A 27,480-nucleotide genomic window follows, 5' to 3' on the forward strand; every position below is an offset into this window, starting at 1 on the left:
TCTGGCACCTGCCTTCCTCCTTCCATTTATCTTTCCTTCTTATGTGCCAGGTACAGTACTTTGTCTTCCTTTAAAGTTACTTAAGCTTTTCTTGCCCCAAAAACCTCTTCATTAAATCCAGAAATGATGAGTGTTGATTATTTTTACTAGAGAAATTATACATTCCTTTGCATAAAAAAGTAGATGCATAGTTTATTCCATGAACTAGTAAAAATTCCATGCAATTTTCTTTACTTTTAAATAAATGAACATAATTTTTGTTATAAATCTTTATTTTGCCATGTGATTAAAACCTAATCTCAGTTTAGGCAGAGTTTCTCAGCCTTGACACTATTGAGATTTGGGGCTGGGTAATTCTTTCGGAAACTGTGTATTATAGAATATTTAGGAGCATCCCTGACCCATGTCTGCCAGATACCAGGAGCACCTCCCAGCTGTAACAACCAGACACATCTTCAGAGATTGCCAAATATCTGCTGAGAGGCAAAATAGTTCCCTGTTGAGAACGGCTAGTCTAGTGGGGCTCCCCTCCCTTTCTCTGGGTTTGTCTATAATGGAAGGCAAGGACTTAGGGAAAGAGGGAGGCCGGTCCTTGAAATCATTCTGCATCCACACAGATGCATCTACAGCATCCCATGCCTACTGTGACCGTGAGCCCCTGGTGCCTTTACCTTGATCCGACTGAGGGCTCTCGGAGTAGCTGCCTCTACTCTGCTCTCAGGCATAAGGGAACCTCCTGTTCCTGGCAGGGCTACAAGGTACACTGGTAAGTAGCCTTAGGCCTGTCTGTAGTGCTGTTCTAGGGAGCCAGGCTGAGGGACAGGAATACTGGGATTTTGCTGGCTGCAGACTGTCCCTTGGGGATAGGGGCCCAGTTTGGTCTGGTCTTGAATTCCTAATTCTCTGTGGACTTTCTAACAGAACACCCAACTCAGGAGCCTGACATCACATAAGCTCTGTTTCTGCTGTGACTTTCCTTGTTCCTTGCAGGTCTGCCGCCCTTGTGTAGTTTGAGGACAAGGAAGCCTGGAGTTTCATCTGGTTTTCCAAATATAATGTTTTATGCCCTAAAAGTTACGTATTTCATAGTTGTGCTTTTGACACCAACCTAGTATTTTTCTCTGCTTTTCTGCTGCATTCCTTCCTTGAGGCAATGTATTCTGGCAAGCAATGTGTGGAGAAAAGGATACAAGAAAATAAGAGAAAAAAGTTTTGGTTGAAATCAAGTTTATAACATCCTTACCCTATTTTTAAAATTTGAGATTCCTATGCCTCTTTTTAAAAAATGAGTTTCTTCTCATATGTATATTCTGCGTAATATTTTTCTTGTGGTTTTAGATACAGAAACTGTTTCTCTGTGAAATCATTCTCTTAACTTTATTCACATAAATTCTTTATTTTGATATGATTAAATCAATTAATTGATGTTTTTGGAGTTTTAAGAAGTTCTTCCCTTACTCTAGGGCACATTACCTTCCATCTTTATAGTTTTCCTTGATTTATTTCTTTAATATATCTGAATTCCATCCTTTTATGTGGTAATAGGTGTGAATTTTTCTCCATAATGAGCAATTTTGCTATCATAATTTACGGAACCATCTGATTTGCAGTGCCATCTTTATTACATATTAAATTCTGAGATACAAATCTGTCTCACAGAAATCCTGGTCTGTAGGTCAGTTTTGTTGCTTTTTGCATCAATATCATACTGTTTCTTAGCACAATAAACTTGTAGCTATTCTTAATAGCTGTTAGGCTAAATTTTTTATCTCCTTTGCTTATCATGTTGATATTATCTATAATTATAATTCAAGGTTGCTTTTAAACAAATAAATACAGACTATCTGTTAGACTACACACCAGTATTTTGGTGGGGTAAATAAATGGAAATGAAAGCAGTAGAAAGTATTGAGCCTATTGCATTCTGGGCCACAGCATAAACATTGAGTAGAAATCACTATTAGACTGGGAGGAGAAACTCCAATTTTGGGGCTACAAGGATTAAGCTGCATGACTAAGAAAGCATTCACCTCTAGAAATTTTAAAATTGAAAACCATAACAAATGAATGTAAAACTTAACTGAAGTGTTGCATAGTGTAATAGAAGCATCTAAATGGAGAATTCATTAATTGTAATATAGATCTGGAAAATTTTTATGGAATGCAGAAGGCAGAGGCCAAAGTTGGAAAATAAGAGGGGTTGATAAACATAGAAATTGAAATAATGGCAAATAGGTATCTAATCAGTATTCTAGAAGGAGAAATTTATAAAGTATACATAAATCAATAATAATAATAATGCCCAACTTGTAGAATAGAAACAACACAACAAAGAGCTAAATGTTTGGGAAACAATAGCAGCAAACAGTGAGGGAATGAATGGGATTACCTTAGAAGGTTCTTTTGTTCTTGGGCTGCGGGTAAGTATACTGATCACAGTTAGACTTTGCTAAGTATGCATATTAAAATTTCAAGGATAATCACAAAGAAAAACTGAATGTTTATATTCCAAAATTATAAAAAAATAAAAAGAAAACTGGGGGAAAGACCCCAATCAATCTAGAACAAGGCAATTATAGAACAATTCTTTCTTTCTTTCTTTTTTTTTTTTTTAATAGACTGAGTCTGTCTCTGTTGCCAGGCTGGAGTGCAGTGGTGTGATCTCGGCTCACTGCAATCTCCACCTTTCAGGTTCAAGTTATTCTCCTGCCTCTGCCTTCTGAGTAGCTAGGATTACAGGAATGTGCTGCCATACCCAGCTAATTTTTATATTTTTAGTAGAGACCAGGTTTCACCATGTTGGCCAGGATGGTCTTGATCTCCTGACCTTGTGATCCACCCACCTCGGCCTCCCAAGGTGTTGGGATTACAGGCGTGAGCCACTGTGCCCGGCCAAAACAATTCTAACTGGAGGGTCAATAAACTGACAAAGTCTCAGCATTTTAGATTTTTACATAAGCAAACCAATGCACAATGTAAGCAGTACAACAAAACTAGAGACTATCTATCAGAAGCCACTGACTAACCTCTACCTAGGTATTTTCCACTCTAAGCCATCAAATAGATTCTCTTTGCCTTCCTTCCATGTCAGCCTGTCAAAGCCTGCTGCCCATGCTACTGCAACTGAGCTCTCTGAACCCCTTCTGGTTCTGAGTGCTACCCCGTGCATGAATCATCTGCTACTCAAATAAACTGTGTTAAATGTTTTTTCTCTAAAGTTTTTCTTTCTAATTTAATGAGAAAAAAATCACAAAAATTGATACAAAGAGAAAATACAAAATAAAGCAATAAGAAGAAATCCAAATAATTAGGAAACACTATGAACTGGCATAGGTTGTTTTTAGACATACCTAATACAAAAGCACACAATGAAAAAGGAGAAAACTGACAAGGCTATTGTAATGAACTCTATAAGTTTGCCTCTTATTAACCTAAAAAGCTAGCGATTTCATATTGTTCTAATGTGACAGTATAAGACAACATAGACCTTAAGACCTTAAGACAGAAACGTTTGAGATAAAGAGTATAATTATATATTAATGTAACTTGGAATCCACTAGGAGAATATAATACTTCTTAAGAATATAATAGCAGAGATTAAAAGCATATGAAGCAAAAAATTGACAAAATTACAGGGAAAAACAAAAATATCCAGGATCATAGTGGGAGATTTTAACACCACTCCCTGTCATTGATAATTGAACAATGCAAGTATATGAAAGATTTGAATAATACAAAAGAAAAATAATCTAGCAGACATGCAAAATATTTTTCTGTTGGAAAATAGACATGGTTTTCAAGACCACAAAGAACATTTTTGGAAATAAATCATCTTTAAAACCATAAATCAAGCATCAGTAAGTATCAGGGGACCTGTATGATGGAGATAGAGGTTTTTCACCATAGAGCAAGTCAGTCTCAACAAATTTTAATAAATCAGAATTATACAAACTATATTTCTGACCACAATACAGTTAATTAAGAAATCAGTAATTACAGAATAATTTTCAAAAATCCCACACTGTTAGAAATTAAAAATAATCTTTGAATAATCAATGTTAAAAGTTTGAAAGAGAACTATTGAACAAACTCAAAAGAGAGGATAGCATATAATACAGACAGGAGTATAAGTCAATGAAAAAGGAAACATCTCTTAGAATTAATAAAAGCAAAAACTGCTTCTTTGGAAAGAAAAAAAATGAAATCATCCAAGCATTGACATGATTGATGTGCAAAAAGAAAAAAGACTTAGATAAACAGTATGAAATATAAAAAAGAGATCTCATTAGAGACAAAACAGAGTTAAAAGATAATTGAGAACACTGAAAATCTTTAAACTCAAAATTAAAACTGTAGGTGGAATAGACAAACCTAGGAGGAAAATGTAAAACTGATTCAAGAAGAAATAGAAATCTTGAATAGATTTATAACCATAAAATAAATGGAATTAATAATTAAAAATCTTCCCAAAAAGAAAATGCAAGGTCAAGATGATTTCTGAGTGACATCTATAAAACAAATAAGAATACATACCAGCAATAATATATAAATTATTCCAGAGCCTCGTAAAAAGAAGGGCACACTTTCACCACATTTTCTAAAGCTAGACAAATGGTAACAAGAAGTCCAAATAAAGACAATGCAAGAAGAATGATTATAGGCAAGCTCCATAACATGCACAGAATCATAAATGCAGCATTACCACATAAAATCTAACAGCGCGTTTAGAAAGATAAGGGATCACTTTTAATTTGTATATGCATCCTAGTCATGCAAATGTATTTTAACATTAGGTAATATAGGTAATATATTAACAGATTAAGGGGAAAATGATTAATATTTACAGCAAAACATTTGATAAAATTCATTCATAATAAAAAAAATCCTGAAATTTTGGAATAGAAGGCATCCTTTGTAAGGATCCTGACAAAAGGATCTATCAAAAATCTATGGTAAGCATTTATATTCAATAATGAAATACTAAAATGAGGAATGAGACAATTGAGCACCATCACTGCTTCTATTTATCATTGTTCTTTACATTGTAAGTTGTGGATTTGAGAAGGAAATCTAATCTAAAATGACTGAAAAGGAAAAAGCAAAACTATCATTACTTTTGTACATAGTAAACCCAAAAGGATATAGAGGCAAATTATTAGAAATAATGCAAGTTTATAAGGTTCTTGGATGTAAGATGAATATCTAAAAGTAACAATAGTGTTTAAAAATCAATTAAAGAGATAACATTCAGCATTACACAATTAACATATATATGAATAAATCAAAGATGTGCAAACTCTATTGAAAAAATTTAAACCTTATTAAAAGACATTAAAGACCATGTGTGTGTGTATGTGTATGTGTGTGTGTAAATGAACACATAAACATATAGCATCTTCGTGGTTTGTAATCAAAGTAATAAAGATGACAACACTGATCTGTAGATTAACCTGATCTATATATTAATCAAAACACCTGTTGTATTTCCCATGAAACTGTCTGAAGCTAAAATTTTATAGAACAGTGAATATCCAAGTAAAGGGAAATTACTCTTGAAGAAGATTACAGTGTGAGAATTTGGTTTACCTGATGCCAAGATTTCCTATAAAGCTGTGTTAACTCAGTGTTGGAATGACACAGAGATGGACACATAGACCAATAGAAGAGAAGAGAGCCCACAGAGAGACCTACACATGTATGAAAACTTGATACATAACAATTGCCACACTAGATCCACGAGGAAAAGATCGACTATCTAATAATCTTTTAGAACAAGATCAGCACATTTATTCCTAACTGATCAGATAGTAAAAGTTTTTGAATTTGTGGGCCATATGGTCACAACTATCAGGTCTATTCTTGGAATGCAAAGGTGGCATAGATATTATCTAAAAGAATGGATGTGGCTGTGTTTCCATACACTGTATTTACAAATGTGAGCTGCAGTTTGCTTATTGCTGTTTTAGAAGGCAATACAAGAGAATATCTGTAATCTCAGCATAGCGAAAGCAAGAAAACAGCTCACAGCTGAAAAATAAAACATTGACAAATTCAACATTAAAACTCTATTTTTCAAAAGATTTCATCAAGAAAACTACAAAACCCCAAACTAAGATATTTGCAACAGAGAAATAAATTAAGAATTAGTATTTAGAATATATAAAGAAGTCCTATGAAGTAAAAAGAAAATTCAAATAAGAATCCAATAAAAAATTGCGCAAAGTATATATACAGGTATTTCACAGAAGGGGAAACACAATGGACATTAATTACATAAAACAACAATAAACTTCATTATGGTAGTGCAATTTAAAAGTGCAATTAGTTATTATTACACATTTGCTCTACTGATACACAAAGTCTTACTATGCGTAGTGATGGCAAGTATGGGAATCAAAGGAACTCTTAAATGTTGCCAGAGAGAGTGTACACAAGGTATAATAATACTTTTAAAAATAAGTTGGCACTATTTTGTAAGGTTGAAAATGCATGACCGGGCATGGTGGCTCACGCCTGTAATCCCAGCACTTTGGGAGGCCGAGGTGGGTGGATCATCTGAGGTCAGGAATTCAAGACCAGCCTGACCAACATGGAGAAACCCCGTCTCTACCAAAAATACAAAATTAGCCAGGCGTGGTGGCACATGCCTATAATCGCAGCTACTCGGGAGGCTGAGGCAGGAGAATTGCTTGAACTTGGGAGACAGGTTGAGGTGAGCTGAGATTGTGCCATTGCACTCCAGTCTGGGCAACAAGAGCAAAACTCTGGCTCAAAAAAGGGAAAAAAAAAAAGAAAATTCATGAACCCCATAACTGAGCAATTCTATTCCTGCATGGGCTATATATTATAAAGAAATACCTGCTCTTGTATCTAAAGATAGGTACAGGAATATTGTATCAGCATCATATTAGCAACAAACTGGTAATAACACAATGTTCTTAGAAAAATTGATGAATATATTATAGAATATTCATATAATGGAACATCTATTCAGCAGTGAAGATGAACTACAGCAATGTGAATCAACATGGGTGAATATTAAAAAGTAATATTAAGTAAAAAAAGCAAAACACAAGAATATAAGATATAAATTTTATAAATTTCAAAAATAAGCAAAACTGAAAATATATTGAAAAGAAACGTAAAGATGTGATTAAAAATGAAAACTCAGGCTGGTGGGTCCTACTGATGAAGAGTGAGGAAGGAGGAAAGGATGATGAGTAGCACTGATACTTAGTTTTTTGCTTTATTTTTATATTCATAACTTGCATATATTTTATACATTCTTTTTGCATATCAAATACTCCAAAATATAAAATTCTGAAACACAAATCTTTTATCTCCATTAAATTGACAAAAATTTGTCCACATGTGCTATTTTTTTCTTTTATTTCTTTTTTAAAGATAGAGTTTCTTGCTGTCACTTAGGCTGGAGTACAGTGGCATGGTCATAGCTCACTGCAGCCTTGACCTCCCAGGCTCGAGTGATCCTCCCATTTCAGCCTCCTGAGTAGCTAGGAATACAGGTACATGCCACCACATCCAGCTGATTTAAAAAAAACTTTTTTTTGTAGAGACAAGGTTTGTCTGTGTTGCCCAGGCTGGTCTTGAACTCCTGGGTTCAAGCAATCCTCTCGCCTCAGTCTCCCAAAGTGTTGGGATTACAGACATAAGCCACTGTGCCCAGTCTGTTTTTCCAATATTTGAAGATAATTTTTCTTGAAAATCACTTTCTATCCCCCTTTCCCCACCTTGTTCATTACTATGCTTATATTCATCCAAATTGTATTGTTTTTATATTGTTACTTTAATTTTTTTAACTGTTTACTCCACTTGATGGTAAGGTCCCCGTGAAATGATTTTTCAGTTAATGCCATCATATCCATTTTCTACACTTCTTAGCTCTGCACTATATACCCAGAGTCCAAAGCCTATATCACCTTGGTCTCCTTGCTCTCATTATTTCTCTCTGGGTTGGCCAATGGAAAGTTCTGGTTGGAGAATGGAATGAGAGAGGAGAGAGATATTGGGATGTATCTCCCCTCATTGTTCTTGTCTTTTTTATTCCTCATGACTTCCAGGTAGCTCTCGCACCACATCTGAAAGTCTCATTGGGTTCTGTACCATGTACCGCTTGCCACTTCAACATTGGGCATGGTAGTAGCTTCTCACTGTTGCTGGTCTTGGGGTCTCTCAATTTCCCCTGTTTATTTCCTAAATGTTTTCTACCACATATAAGTAGCTCTTTCATCAAAACCATTAAATTTATAGCATCTGGGGTAAATTTTTATTCTTGCCAGAGTCTTGTTATCTTCTTGGTCTGTTGTATTCACTGCTGTTTCCTCAACATCTAGAATAATACCTAACAGAGTAGGAACTTAAAAAAAAGGACAAATCAATGAACTCATGGTCACTAGCCAATTACCACATGATTTTGACCCAGCAGCAGCAACCGATTAGGTCAAATTAAGGTTGGGAAATTGATGATGCTCTACCTCCTGGCTAGCAATAGCCCAAGATGGTCTGGCATAAGAGCTTGGCCAAAGCTAAACGATAGTGACTAACACACCAAATTCTCTTCCTTGGAGAATTTAAATGCAAAATACATATATATATATGTTCCAGTTAATAGTGAAGGGTGAAGGCTGATGTTGAAAACGATGCAGAAGACAGATATCAAAGACTTTAAGATGGCATTCGTCATGAGAGGCTATAAATATCTAGAGGCTGCCAGTACATTCAAGTTCAAAGTACAGATGTCATGACTAAGCAGAAACTAAACAATATCCAGCAGTAGAGACTCAGAGAGGAACTGAATCATCATGTTGGCAAGAGCCTGCCTAACTAGAGAATAAGTTAAGGTTGTTAGTAAAATGGCTTTGGACCCTAAATCATCTTTCCTCTCCTTTGACATCGAGACTATACCTCTTATAAGATTAGCAAGGATTCTCTTTGTTTTCTTTTCTCATTTTTTTTTTTTTGTAACAAACCCCTCATTATTTCATGTTCCAGCAAATATAAAAAGCTAATGGAAAACCAAAGCTTCTGTCTTCCTGTGTGGTATTTCTTTTCTACCATATCACTGATACTGAGATATCAATCAAATTGTAATCTTATTTATGATTTTTTCTTATTCTAGTTTAGTTTAGAGGAAGTTATAAAACCCATTATTTCATGGCTGGACCATACAATGATTGCTGCCCAATTTTGTTCTTTTCTTTCACATTATGTGTGAGTTTTGGAAAACACTGACAGCAACCAGAAGGTAATCCACAGGGTAAGCTCAAATGTGCCAAAACCCCATTGTATGTATGTTTACAGGTGATCTAAATTGTAAGTGAGAAAATAGAAACATACAAATATCTGGGATGACAGTAAGGAGGATGACAAAAAAAGATTAGTAATTTCATTCTTCCTGATATCCCAAATTTTGAGCAGAATTGCTCTGAGAACAGAATCTCAGGAGGAATGTCAGCTTGGCAGGGGAACAAGACAGAATAAAATGATAACTCATGAAGCAGGGACAGAAAGGATAGCAGCAGCTTCAGGGCTGTGCAAAGGGCAGCCTGGCACAGGAATGCATTCTTTGAGACAGGTTCATAAATGGTTGATTAGTATGAGAGGAATGCAGGGGTATCATTTGTCTGGATTGTCCCAAGGCCCTTGACAGAATGTTTTCCCGAAGACTCTTATACAAAAAGTGAATTCAAATTACTTTGAAAATTGGCTGATGAGTCCAAAGCAAAGAAAAAAAAAAAAAGATAAATTGCAAATGTAGCCAGCTCTAGCAAAGTACCTGAAAATGACAAAGGAACTGATGCCAATTTTAAGTCTTAAATTTTCAAAAGTTACCTGAAAGTAGTTTATTAAAAAAAATGCGGTGACTCAGACTTACTGTATATTGAATACTGAGTTAGGTACCCTGAGTGCAGTGGCTATATATGCTGAGCCAAAATGAAGAATAATTTTATGTCGCTTCTGGATGCAAGAGGTAGGAACAAGCATGAGTGACTCTTGGAAACAGAATGTCAACATCCCAGGAATATTACCTGTGAGCTTTCATCCTTTAACAGATAGCTATGGGTAAGAGGAGTCCGTTTACTAGAGGTAAGTTGGGAGAACTTCTATTGTTTTGTAATTATAATTACATTATTAACAAATAATATAAAAATAATTAATGTGGTCTGAAAGAGTAAATACAACATATTCTGAAGAGCCCCCAATATTTAGGCTACAGAGGACTTGACACTCTGGATCACATCCTGATCTTAACTTCAGGGGATGACTATGACTTTCAGATGAAAAACAGCAGCCATTATGTCTGTGAATCAAGATCATTTGTATGCCACTCATTTAAGATTAGGTTGACTTTTTAAAATGGTAAACTGAAGATGGTTTCTGGTGCAAATGGATTAAGTGTAAAATTCAAAGAGACTTGTGAAATTCACAATGATTTACACTTTGATACGAATGGTGTTAATGAAAATAACTTTAGCATTATAGCACATTTAAAGGTTTTCAGGAACATTATCTCATTTGAGTCTTGCACCCCTATGAGCTCAGTACTGTATGTATAGTCATTACCCTAGTTTCAAAGATGAGGAAAGTGAGGCCCCAAGAGATTAAGTGATTTTTCTAAGGTTTTACAATATTAACAGATAACTGTAACTCGAATCACATTATTCTACATTTTGTATTTCCTTATCGTAGCTTGTCATATAATAAAGAATCTTGAGCAGGAAAGCTCAGTGGGGAGCCAAGCAATGAGTTATTGTTAGATTTTTTTCCCTTAACTCCATTGCTGCATGTTTACTACACTAAAAATGCATTTATGTCAGTATAGGTTTGTCTTTCTCTACCAGACTGAGCTGCAGGAAAACAGAGATCAGCTCCTTTTTGAATGCCAGCCCTCCTTATCTGGTGCGAGTCTGCTGACATGTTAATTTGGCTGAGCTGAATTCTAAGACATGAAATTTTATGCATTTTAAGATAAGAATATATTCTAGAAGCATGCTGTATTATTTCTAAACAAAATCTGTTATTTTGTGATAATGGAAGGAAGAAAACTTGGAGATTGAAAAGGGAGAATACATCTTTATAAGAGAATGATTTATATTCCTTTGCTTATATATCCAGTAATGGGATTGCTGGGTCGAATGATATTTCTGCCTCTAGGTCTTTGAGAAATTGCCACGCTGTCTTCCACAATGGTTGAACTAATTTACATTCCCACCAATAGCGTAAAAGTGTTCCTTTTTCCCTAGAACCTCGCCAGACTCTGTTGTTTTTTGACTTTTTAAATAAATGTTTTATATTATACTTTAAGTTCTAGGGTACATGTGCACAACATGCAGGTTTGTTACATAGGTATACATGTGCCATGTTGGTTTGCTGCACCCATTAACTCATCATTTACATTAGGTATTTCTCCTAATGCTATCCCTCCCCCTCCCCCTCCCCCAACCCCACAACAGGCCCCAGGGTATGACTTTCCCTGCCCTGTGTCCAAGTGTTCTCATTGTTCAGTTCCCACCTATAAGTAAGAACATGCGGTGTTTGGTTTCCTGTCCTTGTGATAGTTTGCTCAGAATGATGGTTTCTAACTTTATCCACGTCCCTGCAAAGGACATGAACTCATCCTGTTTTATGGCTGCACAGCATTCCATGGTGTATATGTGCCACATTTTCTTAATCCAGTCTATCATTGATGGACACGTGGGTTGGTTCCAAGTCTTTGCTATTGTGAAAGGTGCTGCAATAAACATATGTGTGCATGTGTCTTTATAGTAGCATTATTTATAATCCTTGGGGTACATACCCATTAATGGGATCGCTGGGCCAAATGTATTTCTAGTTCTAGATCCTTGAGGAATCGCCACACTGTCTTCCACAATGGTTGAACTAGTTTACACTCCCACCAACAGTGTAAAAGTTCCGATTTCTTCACATCCTCTCCAGCATCTGTTGTTTCCTGACTTTTTAATGATCACTATTCTAACTGGTGTGAGATGGTGTCTCATTGTGGTTTTGATTTACATTTCTCTGATGGCCAGTGATGATGAGCATTTTTTCATGTGTCTGTTGGCTGCATAAATGTCTTCTTTTGAGAAGTCTCTGTTCATATCCTTTGCCCACTTTTTGATGGGGTTGTTTTTTTCTTGTAAATTTGTTTAAGTTCTTTGTAGATTCTGGATATTAGCCCTTTGTCAGATGGGTAGATTGCAAAAATGTTCTCCCATTCTGTAGGTTGCCTGTTCACTCTGATGGTAGTTTCTTTTGCTGTGCAGAAGCTCTTTAGTTTAGTTAGATCCCATTTGTCTATTTTGGCTTTTGTTGCCTTTTCAGTAATAGCCATTCAGACTGGTATGAGATGGTACCTCACTGTGGTTTTGATTTGCATTTCTCTAATGATCAGTGATGTTGAACTTTTTTCCATGTGATTGTTGGCCACGTGTGTGTCTTCTTTTGAGAAGTGACTGTTCATGTCCTTTGCCCATTTTTAATGTTTTTTTTCCTTGTAAATTTGTTTAAGTTCCTTTTGGATGATGGATATTAGACCTTTGTCAGGTGGATAGATTGCAAAATTTTTCTCCCATTCTATAGGTTGTCTATTTATTGTTTCTTTTGCTGTGCAGAAGCTCTTTAGTTTAATTAGATTCCATTTGTCAATTTTTGCTTCTGTTGAAATTGCTTTTGACATGTTTGTCATGAAATATTTGTCTGTGCCTATGTCCTAAATGGTATTGCCTAGGTTTTCTTCTAGCATTTTTCTACTTTTGGGTTTTACATTTAAGTTTTTAACCCATCTGGAGTTTAGTTTTGTATAAGTAAGTAAGAGGTCCAGTTTCAATTTTCTGCATATGGCTAGCCAGTTCTCCCAGCATCATTTATTAAATAGGAAATCTTTTTCCGTATTGCTTGTTTTTGTCAGGTTTGTTGAAGATCAGATGGTTGTAGGTGTGTGGTCTTATTTCTGGGTTCTCTATTTTGCTCTGTTAGTCTATTTGTCTGTTCTTCCACTAGTGCCATGGTGTTTTAGTTACTGTACTAACTGTAGCCCTGTAGTATAGTTTGAAGTCAGGTAGTGTGAGGCCTCTAGCTTTCTTCTTTTTGCTTAGGATTGCCTTGGCTATTTGAGCTCTTTTTTGGTTCCATATAAATTTTAAAATAGTTTTCTTCTAATTTTGTGAAGCATGTCAATGGTAGTTTAATGGGAATCACATTAAACCTATACATTGCTTTGGGCAGGATGGCCATTTTCAAAATATTGATTCTTCCTATCTATGAGCTTAGAATGTTTTTCCATTTGTGTCATCTCTGATTTTTTTTGAGCAGTGGTTAGTAGTTCTCCTTAAAGAGGTCCTTCACTTCCCTTATAAGCTGCATTTTTAAGGTATTTTATTTTTTTGTGGTAATTGTGAATGGGAGTTCGTTCCTGGTTTGGCTCTCAGCTTGCCTGTTGGTGTATAGGAATGCTAGTGATTTTTGTATATTTATTTTGTATTCTGAGACTTTGCTGAAGTTGCTTATCAGGTTAAGAAGCTTGGCCAGGAACAGTGGCTCACACCTGTAATCCCAGCACTTTGGGAGGCTGAGGCAGGAGGATCACGAGATCAGGAGTTCAAGACCAGCCTGGCCAAGATAGTGAAACCCTGTCTCTTCTAAAAATACAAAAATTAGCCGGGTGTAATGGTGGGTACCTGTAATCCCAGCTACTCGGGAGGCTGAGGCAGGACAATTTCTTGAACCCAGGAAGTGGAGGTTGCCATGAGTTGAGATCGCGCCACTGAACTCTAGCCTAGCCTGGGTGACAGAGCAAGACTCCATTTCAAAAAAAAAAAAAAAAAAAAAGAAAGAAGCTTTTGCGCTGAGACAATGGAGTTTTCTAGATATATGATCAGAGACATATGTACGTGTATGTTTATTGCAGCACTATTCACAATAGCAAAGATGTGAAATCAACTTAAATGCCCATCAATGACAGACTGAATAGAGAAAATGTGGCACATATACACTATGGAATACTATGCAGCCATCAAAAGGGATGAGATCATATTTTTTGCAGGGACGTGGATGGAGCTGGAGGGAATTATCGTTAGCAAACTAATGCAGGAACAAAAATACCTCATGTTCTCACTTATAAGTGGGAGCTGAATGGTGAGAAAACATGGACACATGGTGGGGAACAACATATACGGGGGCCTGTCAAAGGGTAGTGGATGGGAAGAGGTAGAGCATCAGAAAGAATAGCTAGTGGGTGCTGGGATAAATACCTGGGTGATGGGATGTTCTGTGCAGCAAACCACCATGGCACATGTTTACCTCTGTAACAAACCTGCACATCCTGCACATGTACCCCTGAACTGAAAAGTTGGAAATACATAAAAAAGTCAGGAAACAACAGGTGCTGGAAAGAATGTGGAGAAATTGGAACACTTTTACACTATTGGTGGGATTGTAAACTAGTTCAACCATTGTGGAAAACAGTATGGCGATTCCTCAAGGATCTAGAACTAGAAATACCATTTGACCCAGCCATCCCATTACTGGGGATATACCCAAAGGGTTATAAATCATTCTGCTATAAAGACACATGCACATGTATGTTTATTGTGGCACTATTCACAATAGCAAAGACTTGGAACCAACCCAAATGTCCATCAGTGACAGACTGGATTAAGAAAATGTGGCACATATACACCATGGAATACTATGCAGCCGTAAAAAAGGATGAGTTTGTGTCCTTTGTAGGGACATGGATGCAACTGGAAACCATCATTCTCAGCAAACTATCGCAAGAACAGAAAACGAAACACGGCATGTTCTCACTCATAGGTGGGAATTGAACAATGAGATCACTTGGACACAGGAAGGGGAACATCACACACTGGGGCCTGTCGTGGGGTTGGGGGAGAGGGGAGGAATAGCATTAGGAGATATACCTAATGTAAATGATGAGTTAATGGGTGCAGCACACCAACATGGCACATGTATACATATGTAACAAACCTGCACATTGTGCACATGTACCCTAGAACATAAAGTATAATAAAAAATAAAAAATAAAATAAAAAGGAGGATAATACTTCAGCGTCTTTTAAAGAGAACCTTGGGATATATTTCATGTTATGAAACTTATTCCTGCGTTCTTAGGAAAACCATTGACTTATGTTTACTTGTTAAGTAAATGGTTTATCTATTTTTAATGTACGATTTTATTCTTTCTTTCCATTAATTTCTTTATGCTGTGTGTGTTTTTCCAACTACTTGAGTTGAATGTTCATTTATGTTTTTTTTTAAATATTGAAAACAAGGTTTTGAATTTGAATAAATATTTTATGTCTTAGCTACTTTTAAGTTACACTGGATTTTATGTGTCTCTTTTTACTAATTATAAAAATCCACTCAATTCAGAAAAGCGTGAACAAGAAAGTATCACTCATGATCTTAGCAATAGAGCAGGGATCTGCACACTACGCTTCACAGGCCAAGTCCAGCTCACTCTAAGTTTTTGTTAAAAAAAGTTTTATTGGAAACTAGCCACACCCATTTGTTTACACAGTGTCTGTGGCTGCTTTTGTGTTACCCGTGGTAGAGGAGAGCAGTTGTGACAGAGACCAGATGGCCTGCAAAGCCCCAGATATTTGCTATCTAGCCCTTTACAGATTTTTTTTTCTTCTGATTCCTGAGTTAGAGAAAACTAACAATATTTTGGTCTCTCTATCTCAGCTCATTTATTTTTGATATCAAAATATTGGCATTTATCTTTCTACCTGTCTGGGGGAAATATTGTCAGTGATCTTCCTAATGCCATTTTTCCCCCTTAATTCTTATTTAGAGAAAATTGCCTGTTTGAGGGAATGTGTCTATGTAAAAATACTTAATTTTCTCTACTTTTCTTCAATTAAGAGTGATGTTGGGATATAATTCTGAACAATGAGGGTGCTTCAGTTTCTGATTTCTATAGGGCATACAAACTTAGTAACTTAAATAAATATTTAAAGTTTCTGGGTACTTCTGATCTGGACATGATCGTGGCCGGCCTTATTCGTGTGTCTGTGGGCATCTGGTGAGCTGGGTAGAGGTTGGCTGGACTGGAGGGCTGCAGGTGGGACCATTCAGCTCTTCCTAATGTGTCTTTCATAACGATATAGCTGGTTCCTGGCAGTGAGAGGGAGTTCTCATGGCAGTGCCAGCAGTCCAAGTGAGAAAGCAGAAATGTGCAAGTTCATTTTCAAGTCTTTGCTGTGTTGTTTGTTACCGTCCTGGTGGTCAAATCAAGCCACCTGTCCAAGCTCACAGTCACAGCCAAAGAGCATAAATATGAGAGGCATGAGAAATTGGGTCCACACATGCAATCGATTTACCAGATAGACATAGGTAGAGGTGCATGAACAGGGTATCCCTTCCCAAATAAAAAGAGAAGGTATTTCTTCTGCCCAAAAGAGAGATGTGAAGTCTGGAGGTGTGGTCACCATCTTGTGCCTTTGAAGTGACATATACAAGAACAAAGGCCCATCTATTTGTTGATTATAGTGGAGCACAAAGATAGATCTTGCATTCCCGACATTCTGTTTTTGCCTCTTGAGCAATTGTGGAATGAGTCTGTTGTAGGAGAAAAATAAACCCTTCCTGAATCAGCTCCTAGCATCAGGTTTCTGCTAAATATTGTCAAGTATGTTTTTCAGTTAATAATACATTGATAGCATTTCTTATTAGTACATATAAATCTAAATTAGTACATACAAATCCGTTCTCACAAATGGCTTATAATATATGACTCTACCAAAACTTATTTAATGAGCCTCCTCTTCAAGATATTTAGGTAGCTTCCAGATTTTCAGTATTACAAATCATGCTTCAGTGATCACCTTTGCACATATATCTTTGCACACTTCTCCAAGTGTCTGTATAGGGTATACTTCTGTTAGAGAAATTTTGAAGAATGAACATATTTATGTTGTTAAACATATGGCAAGAAAATTCTGCAAAAAATTGGTAAAATTGACTTGCCTATCAATAATTTATGAATAAACTTATTGTCCCAAAACTGCTCCAAATTTGGGTTTTGACAATCTTTAAAGATTTTGCCAATCTATTTGAAAAATATATATCCCATATTTGTTTTAGTTGATAATGCTTTGATTTTTAGTAAGATTGGCCCCTTTCCACATATTTATTATTCACATTTTTAAATGAACTTTCTGCTTATATCTTTTACTCATTGTTCTGCTTGTTTGCCTATCTTTTTCTTGCTACATTGTATTTGCTTTCTACTTACTGTAATATGATTGATTGTTTGTATATGCTTTATGTGTTGTATACATGTTCTCCTAGTTTATTGTCTTTTTTTTGGTTAATGTACATTTTCCATGAAGAAGCTCATTTTTGTTCAGAAAAATCTACTAGCTTTTTAAAAATAATGTTTCTGGGTCTTGTCTATGGTTTTAAATCCCTTTCTTTTTTTATTTTCTTTTTTTTTATTATTATACTTAAAGTTCTAGGGTACATGTGCACAACGTGCAGGTTTGTTATATATGTATACTTGTGCCATGTTGGTGTGCTGCACCCATCAACTCATCAGCACCCATCAACTCATCATTTACATCAGGTATAACTCCCAGTGCCATCCCTTCCCCTTCCCCCCTCCCCATAATAAGCCCCGGTGTGTGATGTTCCCCTTCTAGAGTCCAAGTGATCTCATTTTTCAATTCCAACCTATGAGTGAGAACATGCGGTGTTTGGTTTTCTGTTCTTGTGATAGTTTGCTGAGAATGATGGTTTCCAGCTGCATCCATGTCCCTACAAAGGACACGAGCTCATCCATTTTTATGACTGCATAGTATTCCATGTGCTACATTTTCTTAATGCGGTCTGTCACTGATGGACATTTGGGTTGATTCCAAGTCTTTGCTATTGTGAATAGTGCTGCAATAAACACACGTGTGCATGTGTCTTTATAGCAGCATGATTTATAATCCTTTGGGTATATACCCAGTAATGGGATGGCTGGGTCAAATGGTATTTCTAGTTCTAGATCCTTGAGGAATCGCCATACTGTTTTCCACAATGGTTGAACCAGTTTACAATCCCACTAACAGTGTAAAAGTGTTCCTATTTCTCCACATCCTCTCCAGCACTTGTTATTTCCTGACTTTTTAAAGATTGTCATTCTAACTGGTGTGAGATGGTATCTCATTGTGGTTTTGATTTGCATTTTTCTGATGGCCAGTGAAAATGAGCATTTTTTCATGTGCCTGTTGGCTGTATGCATGTCTTCTTTTGAGAACTATTTGTTCATATCCTTTGCCCACTTTTTGATGGGGTTGTTTGTTTTTTTCTCATAAATTTGTTTGAGTTCTTTGTAGGTTCTGGATATTAGCCCTTTGTCAGATGAGTAGATTGCAAAAATGTTCTCCCATTCTGTAGGTTGTCTGTTCACTCTGATGGTAGTTTCTTTTGCTGTGCAGAAGCTCTTTAGTTTAATTAGATCCCATTTGTCAATTATGGCTTTTGTTGCTATTGCTTTTGGTGTTTTAGACACGAAGTCCTTGCCCATGCCTATGTCCTGAATGGTATTACCTAGGTTTTCTTCTAGAGTTTTTATGGTTTTAGGTCTAACATTTAAGTCTCTAATCCATCTTGAATTAATTTTCATATAAGGAGTAAGGAAAGGATCCAGTTTCAGCTTTCTACTTATGGCTAGCCAATTTTCCCAGCACCATTTATTAAATAGGGAATCCTTTCCCCATTTCTTGTTTTTTGTCTGAGTTTGTCAAAGATCAGATGGCTGTAGATGTGTGGTATTATTTCTGAGGGCTCTGTTCTGTTCCATTGGTCTATATCTCTGTTTTGGTACCAGTACCATGCTGTTTTGGTTATTGTAGCCTTGTAGTACAGTTTGAAGTCAGGTAGCATGATGCCTCCAGCTTTGTTCTTTTGACTTAGGATTGTCTTGGCAATTCGGGGTCTTTTTTGGTTCCATATGAACTTTAAAGTAGTTTTTTCCAATTCTGTGAAGAAATTCTTTGGTAGCTTAATGGGGACAGCATTGAATCTATAGATTACCTTGGGCAGTATGGCCAATTTCACGATATTGATTCTTCCTATCCATGAGCATGGAATGTTCTTCCATTTGTTTGTGTCCTCCCTTTCTTAAAACTACAAAAAATTCTAAATTTTCTTTCCATTACTTTTGTGGTTTTAAAATATATCTAAGTCTTCAATCCATTTGAATTTTTTATATGTGTTTAGTGTGGGAAGAAATATAATACTTTTCTTTCAAATAAATGACTATTAGTAAAAGTGGTCTTTGTTGTGTGCGTTTGTGTGTGTGTATACACATCTTTGTCAGGTTATGTTATGAGTCTTATTTTGGCTTTGAAAAAGATAATAGGAAGATTTTTATCTTTACATGATCTGGAAATGTTTAAATAACAAAAGAATATTTTTTAAAGGCTTGCAAAGATTTTTTATAAATACTGGCAATTTTGGGGAGTAACTGTTTTGGGGAGTAACTTTATTTCATTTGTTATTTTTGTTCTGTTTAGGTTTTCTATATTTTCTGGAATTTCTTTTGATAATTTATATTTTCCTAGAAAACTCTCAGTGGTTAGCTAGTAGTTTGTTTTGTTAAAATATTTTTCTACCCATTTGCAGACAATTTACTTTCACATATATTTACGCATTCCAACTTCTATTATCTAATTCATTAATTTCTGGTTCTTCTTTTTTCATTCTTTCATTTTGTCTTTCTTAGGGATTTTCTTGTTGCTGCTGTTCTTGAAATGAATACCTTATTGTTCAATGCTGTAAGTGTTTCAGGCTACAAATTTTCCTCTCTGTACAGCTTTGACCGTATGTCTTAGTTTTCAAGTTTCAATACTTGAAAATGAAGTATTTTCATTTTTATTATTTTGTAATTATTCTTTTGACTTATTTCAATAATACATTTTCTGAGAAGCAGTTTACATTTTTAAGAGATTGGACTGTTTTTCTTACATTTCAATTCCGCTATTCCTTGCTAGTTTATGGAATTCTAGATGAAAATTAATATAAATTATTTGTACTTTTTGGTCTCTATTAATGTTTTCCTTGAGAGTTAATATACAGTCACATTTTCTAAGTGATCTGATGATCTACAGATGCTTTATGCTGAATTCCCCATTTTTATGGCAATATATAAAGTATCTAATGACATATATATGCTGTATTTTGCCATTTAATAGATATAAACATATATTAGTATTTTATATTATTATGTTACTTAGCATAGTCCTTCAATTCCCTTTTCATAAAGGCTCTGTGATGCTGTTAAAGCAGATTCCTGGGCACCATTCCTAAAGACTCCGATTGGGTGAGTCTAAAATCCAAAGAAAAGCCCTACCACAGTGAGCATGCTCTTTGCTGCATGGGAGATAGGAGTGGCTGAGGGAAGCCCTGTATATTCAGATCTTTTGTTTGACAATTTGTGTTTATTTATTCAGCTCAGCTGACTCTGTTTAGCAGCAATACAACTAACTACTTCTTTATCTCCTTCCCCTTTTTGATCTCCAGATCATTTCTCAGGGTTAGAAGTATCACAATATATTGGCACTCTGTGCTCTATCTCAATTTTGTTAAAAACGTATTGGTTGGGTTGTAGCCATTTCCTAGTTTCATTGAACATAGAATTTTCTCTCTCGGATTATTTTGCTGCTCTGGTGGTTTTAAAGAGAGATCATTTTCAAGAGAAGTTTTTTTTGTTTATTTTTCTTTAGTTCTGCTATTTCTTTAATTCATCTCAATCTGTAATCTTATATCTTATCTATCACCTTGCAAAGTCTATGTTTCTCTTAATTTTCTCAAGTGCAGAGCATTTTCTGCCTAAAAAATATTCCAGAGTCAAACTTCTTAATCTAGTTTCAGTGTGCTACATTTATGTTCTCATTTTGAAATATTCTTCTTGCATAGCTTCTCCATTTTCTTTTCTATTTTATTTCAATAACACAGGCTTATGTAGGTTTGATCTCCCATCTCCTCAGTGATAGTGTAGTTGTATTCTTGGGATCTCTACCTATTTTCCAAGGAATTATTAAGATCCTCCCTTTAAAGTCCATGTTGGACAATTTAGCTATATCGTGTATCAGATATTCCATATTTCAGTTCTTCAGCAGCCTGAGCATGATAGGAAGTTGAGTACCTTGTCACTCACAACTGGGTAATTATATAAAATTCTGTGAAACATTTCTTGATGTTTGAAAAACGGTAACAGAGTACAGTTTGAGAAGACAGAGATGATCCTTTCCTGCCCAGAGATGTAGACATCCGTTGTGGAGTCACCTTCTTCAGGGACAACTTGTCACACTAGTTTGACAGTGCTTGGGGGAAATGTTCCATGGTTCATGGACTTTCTATATCAGAAGGTGAATATGTTTTCTCCACCATGGATAGCTGCCCTTAGTGCTATTGATTGGGAGCTGTGAAAATGTCAGAAATTCAGTCTTTTTCTGTGCCTTATCTTCATCTTCAGACTTTGCCCCTTTAGGACATATTTTGATAGCAATACAATGTACCACAATGCTCTTTGCAGATAAGGAAACTAAGGCATGGAGATGTTAAGTAAGTCAATCAGCCCCAAGTTTAGAGATGGAATGTGAATATAGGCTCTTTACCACTATGCTATTCCTTCTTTTTACCAATATTTATTGAAGGCCGATGATATAAAGCCCTTAGCTGGTAGGGCATCATAATATGACTTCATAGGAGAGCTTGAGATTTTTAGATCTACAGATAATACACAAGCCTTTTTTAGGCAAAGTACTCACTGTCTCCTCAATTTATGAGTCTTTCAATTTATATGCTTGCTGATGTCTCTTTCTGCCAATTCTCTCCTGGAAATGCACACAGACATTATAATAGCTAAAAGGCAGTCCGCCTGAGAGAGTAGAAGGAGAATAGAGGTACAAACCATTGCAAATGCAATAACCCACCTCTGGATAATTGAAAACTAATTAAATAGTATGATGTTCTAGGAGATTTGTCCAAGGCTTTCTAATAATAATCTAAAACATGGTAGTTGTTTTGTAACATTTGTGATAGGACTACTCTTTCAGGTGTCTGCTAAAGATATGATTAAGATGAATTCATTAATTAATCAAACATTCTGTTCAGTTCTTCTTTTATCCGCCCCCCCCCCCCTTCTAACTGCAGTTGACATTTTTCCAGGACACAGGAGGTATCATGATTCAATTGGCTGAGGGAAACAAATAGCATTTTTCGATAACAACTCAGTCAGAGGTCAGTTGCCAAGATTTTATTGTTCATCCCCACACAGTAAGATGATTTCTTTTCTCTTGTCTTTAGCTTGACACCAATATGAGGCAGCCTAAGTTTCCTCTGCTATGTTTGGTGATTGATTTGATTTTTGTAGCCAGGGAAGCATCCTTTCACTGCATGAAGACCTGGGTCTACCAAGGCTTCTGCAGAGAACTGCTGGAGCACAAAGGGTTCATCTCAAAGTTTGTTTTAGAGACTTGGGAAATTTTAAAAGCTTACCGAGGCAGTACAGCAAATGTAGCCTAATATTAATACCGTAGACTACCAGGAATAGCAAGTCCAAAGCAACTAACCTTACTTCCGGCATCTAGGCTGGCAAAGTTCATTGATCAGGTTCACTAAACTATGCTCTGCCCATATCCACCTTTAAATTATTTCCATTATCCCAGAAACTAATATACTCCATAAGGCTAAGACCAAATAATCCAAGTTAATAAAAGCAAGTAAGTAAACGAACACCTATCTGACAGCCTTGCATGAAGCAACAAACCATCTAAGTAGTCCTTATAGTTCTGAAGTTTTCCTCTCACATTCAGCAGAGCTCTCAACCATACTTCTGGATTTTGCCATATCGTTTAACTCTTTCCCCTATCATGCAAATGAGAAAACTTAAGTAATAGTTGTAATTATGTAGGTTATTCTACTTCTCAATAGAAGTATGATGCAGGGTGTCTTGGTCTGTCTTGAACTAGGCTCCCTGGTTTTTGTAGAATCACTGACTGATTTCCTTTATGCCATTTGGATTTTTTTTAGCCTCTGGGTTCTTCTCCTCAACTCTACTTTAAGAGCCAGCAGTATTTATTGAAAGAATACTATGTTTCTAGGCATCTTACATCATTACCTTTAATCATCCCAAGAACCCTAGCAGGCATCAATACTAATTCTGTTTCACAAATAAAGAAATTGATGTTGAACTAGTAAGTGGTGGAACCTCTGTCTGAGTCTGAGACTCGACTCAGGACTCTCTCATTCAAAGTAACCACGAAATTTCAATTCATATAAAAAGGAAAATCTTTATGCCAATACAGGTTTTCAGGGTTTGAGGAAGATATCAATGAAACTACCATGAACTGGCTCACTTTATTATTTCTCACAAAAGGTAGTTGTTGTAAACCTTTTTGCTTAGATTTTGCTTTTTGCACAGTCTGTTTCTATGTAGCATGGCATGAAAGGAAGAAAAATTATTCAAAATTCAGTAACTTCCTTATTGATAAATATGGATATCAAATCCAGATGATGCAGATTCCTATGTTTTTGGAGAGGAGAAATAAAGAGGAAAGGTTTATGTAAAGAGGATTAAAGAAACTTCTCCAAAATCCAGCAGCACAAGGGGATTTTTATTAGCTTTACAAACAAGAATAGAACTTTGAACAGTTCATAAACTCTAAGTCAATCTGACCCTTTGCCAGGAAACATGAATTCTCTTTCCAGTGGGTAACAATCAGTGTTGGATTAGTCAACACCTGTTCCTCTTCTTCCCCATTTCATTTGTTTCTGCTAAGAAACCGGCAATTATTTGCATTTAAGGTCTACCATATTGATGATATTTGAAACTGTAAATTGGATTTGCTGTCTGAGGTATGGGGTAAATACAGATAAAAGGAAATTAACATTGGCAGCAGGTGAAGAAGATACCAGCCATTTCGGAAAGGTGAAAGAACTTCAGTGCAATAGCCTTACCCCTCCAAAGTCAAGGGCAGAAAGCATTTTAAGAAGGAGTGATCACTAGAGTCAGATGCTATGTAGAGTTCAAGGATGACGAAAACTGATCAAGGGGCCATTAGTTTGAATGATTAAGAGGGCAATAATTTCTTTTAATAATGCTATTTTAGCTTTCAGTGGTAGGGACAAAAGCTTTAAAAGGGAGAAGTAAAAGGGCCACATCCATGTGGGCTACTGTTATGTTTATTCTATTATTTAATTGTCCTGATATTATTTCCTAGTAATCCAACCTAAATACTGATCAAAAATTGACTTAGGTACATATGTAGTTATTAACCCTGAAATGATTTAAAATGAATTTTAAAAATGCCTTTTCTAACTAAGGCTAATTTTTCTCTCCTGGAAGCTGAAAAGACTGCACTATTAGGACAATTTTGAGCAGAGAATTTATTATACAAGGTACAATCTCACTGGGTATGCTAACCAAGTAACCTTGTTTAGAAGAAAATATATGTTTTTGGTTTAGTTTAAAAGAGGTGAGTAGGAGAAGAGAAAACAGCAAATTACAAATAAGAGGCAATGCCTACTTTGGGTTTTTAAATTTTTTTCCTGCTCCCAAGTCTATAAAACTCAATGAGCCACAATGAGCATAATATAATAAGGTGTTCATAGTTTCCCTTTACAGACTTTCAGGCAGACCAGCCATATAAGTTCTATAGCTGCACACTGATGCCCTAACACAAGGGAGGCTGCATTTCTATAGGTGCTACCACTGATCACACCACCTGAAAATGCTGAGTGAATTGCTTTAAAGAACGTGGCTGTCAGACCTCCACAGTGTCAAGTGTGTATTCATTTAGTTAGAACTAGGAACCAACAACAGAGAAATGACAATGACTAAAATCAAGAGTCTCTGATGACCAGGGAAATTGTTACAAACGTCCAGGGTGTACTGACTCTAAATCAGGACGCCTAAGTTCAAGGCCCCATGGTGTTGTTTGTGTGATTATGAACTAGTTATTTAACCTCTTGATGTGTTTTCACGTTATAGAAGAATAATGACATATTGACATCTGGACCACCAACTGTCCTGCAGAGTCACAGAGAGACGGCCAGTGTAAACCCTCAAGCAACTACATGTGAAAGTAATTAGTGTTATTAGCATTTCTGTTTTGATTCCCCCAATGCTTTATTTTATATTTGGCATTAGAAATATTTTCTGGACAGATCTGCCAAGGTAGAAAATGTTAGTAATTGAGAACTATTTTGAAATTATCCTTTTATTTCATACCTAAAAACCAAAACCCCCAAATCCAACAAATAAACAGCATTACCAACCTATAAACAAACTGAACTACTGAGGGAAGTAATTTTCTCAACGTTGTCCAAGTAGTGAGTGGAAATCCCTAGAAAAAACACTTTCTTGGACTTCCAGATTTTTATGTCTTCATGCAGCATGACAAACACAAATACTCAATAATTACGTGTTTCAATGAGAAAATAAAAATAAGAGGCATCTTTTTCTACTTAGTCAGTTGCATCTTTCTGTGAAATAAACCCAGCTTCTAACATTTTCTTCAGGGTAGTTGTGCCTCTCCAGCTCTCTCTATCCAGCTGTAGCAGGAAAAGCTGTATTATACCCTTACTCTGCCCCTTGGAATAGGGCCACAGTGGAATGGTGCAGAAATGGGCACCTGCCCCTAGGAAATGCTCTGGGAATTTTCTCTCTGGATTCTGAGGGTATAAGTTGCAAAACTTGGCAGCTGTCAGTGACCTTGTTTCCTGTAGAAATTTCTAGAGTCCTAGAGAGGTGGTCTGGAGGGAAGAGAAGAAAGGAGAGAAGAGAAGAAGAGGGGTGGGGGGAGAAGAGGGAAGAGGAGAAAGCTCTTGTATAGAGTGGAAAAGACCCACTATGAAGCCCAAGTCTTTTCAATCTTAGTTTCAGGCCAGACTATTTATTTCAGCAGGCTAGTGTTTTTCTCTGGATCCTTTGACAGGCACACTGGTGAGCATATGGACTTTGTGGTCAGCGGAACTGAGCTTGGATCCTAGAGTCATTTACTGGCTGTGTGACCTTAGGAAAGCTATTTAAATTCTAGAGTCTCAGTTCCTTAATCTGTATAAAAGGATAAAAAGTCTTCATCTTGTAAAGTTTTTCTAAAGCTTAAATAAGATATTATGTGCAAAATGCTTAATTCAAGCCTTGTGTGAATTAGACACCTAGTAAAATACAGCCATTAGAATGGTAGGTTTTTGGAATTAGGGAATGCTAGGGCAGAAAGGATTATTGGAAACCATCTGGCTTGTTGATTCTCGTAAGACCCTTCAGAGTCTTAACCGCTCTCTAAAGACAGATAACATCAAAGAAAACAGGACCGCTGCACCTCAACTCTCACTTCACACAGAAAGCCTCTATTTTTGTGTCATATTTAGGAATTTCTAGTTTAAAAAGTAATATAAGGGAAGACTTTTGCAAAAGGAAAGTTTGAAAAAAAGATAGTGCAACTTACTGACTTTATAAACAAGGAAACTGAGACACAGGAAGTCAAGTGATTTGCTTCTTTGTCCATCTTGTCAGGGAATTCTGGGGGTACACACACTCTTCATTAATATCAGCAAGCCCAATGCCGGGTATCTTCAGCCATTGGCTCTCCTTCCATGGTAGCTTCCCCAGATTCAATGCTACAGTCAAGAGTGACTCCAGTCTGCTTTGCCCATTCTAGGCACCAGGTTCTGATTGAAATTACAGAGGGAGGCTGTGATCAGATTAATTATCTAAAACTATTTTTGAAGACAGTGAACAGACAATTAAAAAAATGAGATGACTAAGCCCATGCTGTGGAATAAAAACTCTATACTGTTCTCTCAAGTTATTTAGGCAAAATTAAAAACAAGAAACTCTGAAGAATATAAAGTAGGCTTTGAGATGGACTTCCGACTCTTACTGGAAATTGGTAAAGTCTTTATGTATCATTATTGGTAAAGTCATGTATCATTAAGGGAATTGTCTCTGTTATGGTCCAGTCTAGATGTCTCTTCATCATTCATGTTCTGCTGATACCATTCATATCCTGCCCCAGACTGGGATGACATTTTCACTTTCTTCAATCAAGCTTTATTCATGATTACTGTGAAATTTTTAGTCTCTGCATCTGCAATTGCTCAAAGATGATACTGTAAGTCAACTGATTTCTAAGAAAGCTTCAATTCTGAAAAATGCCTGTTGCCAGTTAGCAACTCATAATGGTTAAAATGACATTAATGGACAATGTTTATTGAGGACTGCAGTGCTTCAGCCAGGTCACAGATTGACAGGAAGAGACCCCCCAACCCCGTCCAGCACACACACACACACACACACACACACACACACACACATATACTGCAAGGTTAGATTAGGTTCCTGATCTAATTAGCCAAGGATGCAAACCTAATCACAAGGGAGGTGGCTACACAGGAGAAGAGCAGATGCTGCGAATCTCAGCATAACTTCCTGGGCTG

The 27,480-nt window shown here is 36.3% G+C and overlaps 1 long non-coding RNA gene across 1 annotated transcript in view; it reads left to right on the forward strand.

Annotated features, from left to right (window-relative positions):
* Positions 1-27,480, forward strand: part of LOC126952631 (uncharacterized) — a 37,505-nt gene that overhangs the window by 989 nt on the left and 9,036 nt on the right. The window contains exons 2-4 of the long non-coding RNA XR_007724964.1: positions 618-766; positions 25,031-25,124; positions 27,004-27,155. This is a non-coding gene — a long non-coding RNA (uncharacterized LOC126952631). The remainder of the gene's footprint in view (positions 1-617; positions 767-25,030; positions 25,125-27,003; positions 27,156-27,480) is intronic.

Source organism: Macaca thibetana, chromosome 4 (assembly GCF_024542745.1).
Source record: "Macaca thibetana thibetana isolate TM-01 chromosome 4, ASM2454274v1, whole genome shotgun sequence".
Taxonomy (NCBI): domain Eukaryota; kingdom Metazoa; phylum Chordata; class Mammalia; order Primates; family Cercopithecidae; genus Macaca; species Macaca thibetana.